Here is a 1,574-nt window from a genome sequence, read left to right on the forward strand (position 1 = left end):
TCACTCTCTCTGCCTGTCTCCGTCTCTGTCTCGGTCTCGGTGCCTTTCTCTCACTCTCTCTCTCTCATTGTCTATCTATCTATTTCTGTCTCACCTGTCTCTCTCTGACCATGCTTCGCTCTCTCGTTCAGACACATATAGCTTCCAGGATTTATTTCCTCTTCCTCCAATAGCTTACCAACAAACACTGCCTTCATCAATAACAGCTGCGGTTGCGTACTGAAGTAGCATAATTTCGAACCGCGTGGTCTTGGGTTCACACCCTCACCGCAGTAACATTGGGAAAGTGTCTTCTACAATTGCTTCGGGTTGACCAAAGTCTTGTGAACGGATTTTGTAGATAAAAACAAAAAGAAGCCGCGTGCTTACAGAAATGTTGGCACGTCGGGCGAAATGCTTAGCGGTATTCCGCCTGACTTTATGTTCTGAGTTCAAATTCCGCCGAGGTCGACTTTGCCTTTCATCCTTTCGGGGTCGTTAAATTAAGTACCAGTTACGCACTGAGGTCGATGTAATCGACTTAATCCCTTTGTCTGTCCTTGTTTGTCCCCTCTATGTTTAGCCCCTTGTGGGCAATAAAGAAATAAGAATCTAAAAGAAGCCCATCGTGTGTGTGTGTGTGTGTGTGTGTGTGTGTGTCTGTGTGTGCGTGTGTGTGTGTGAATGCGAAAGGACGTGGAAGCGTGTTTTCTCGTTTATTTTAGTATGTTATCTGTCCTCCTTCACCGCTTGACGGGGAGTGTTAACTTACTTTATGTCCCAGTAACTTAGCAATGGAAACTGATTGAATAAGTACAACATTTTTAGCAACGAAAAAAAAACCGTAATGGATTCCATTTGCTCGACTACACCCTTGAAGGAAACTGCATCCCAGTGAATAACATAAATAAGAGATAAATGATAAAATGCACAAGTAAACTGAGTTATACATTTGGCTCCCTCAGAACAAGGAAACCTGTCTGGAAACATTTCATACTCCTTAAAACATGTTAGCAACATAACAGTTTCAGATTTTGGCACAAAGCCCGAAAATTCGGGGGAAAGAGTGTGCCTATTGTAACGACTCCTGTACTCAACTGGTACTTATTTTATCGACCCCGAAAAAATAAAAGGCGAATTCGATGTCGGTGGAGTTTGAACTCAGAAAGGAAATACGGACGAAATACCGTTAAGTATTCTCGCCCGCGTGCTAAGGATTCTACCAACACGCAGCCTTGTATGCTAGCAGCATATTAGGAACTAATATAAAGAGCTGGAAATTATATGAAGATGGAATTGCCACAATTGTAGAGTTCCTAATCATTGGACTGATCGATAGGGATTACACTAAGCTACACATCAACAACTAGAACATGTAATAGAAACGGCATATTCGTTTTAGAAAGGGAAAGGGAGATGACATACTTTGAACGGATTATAGATAATCTGGGAGAATTTCTCAGTTCACGATTGAAGCGCTTGGGTTTCATTTTATGATGACAACGAAAACATTACGTATGTATGTATACCGAAATAACTCACCCTATACATGGCGTGCCTCTGTATGTGGATTTATGCACGTGCATATATATATA

Source organism: Octopus bimaculoides, chromosome 5, assembly GCF_001194135.2.
Source record: "Octopus bimaculoides isolate UCB-OBI-ISO-001 chromosome 5, ASM119413v2, whole genome shotgun sequence".
NCBI lineage: Eukaryota > Metazoa > Mollusca > Cephalopoda > Octopoda > Octopodidae > Octopus > Octopus bimaculoides.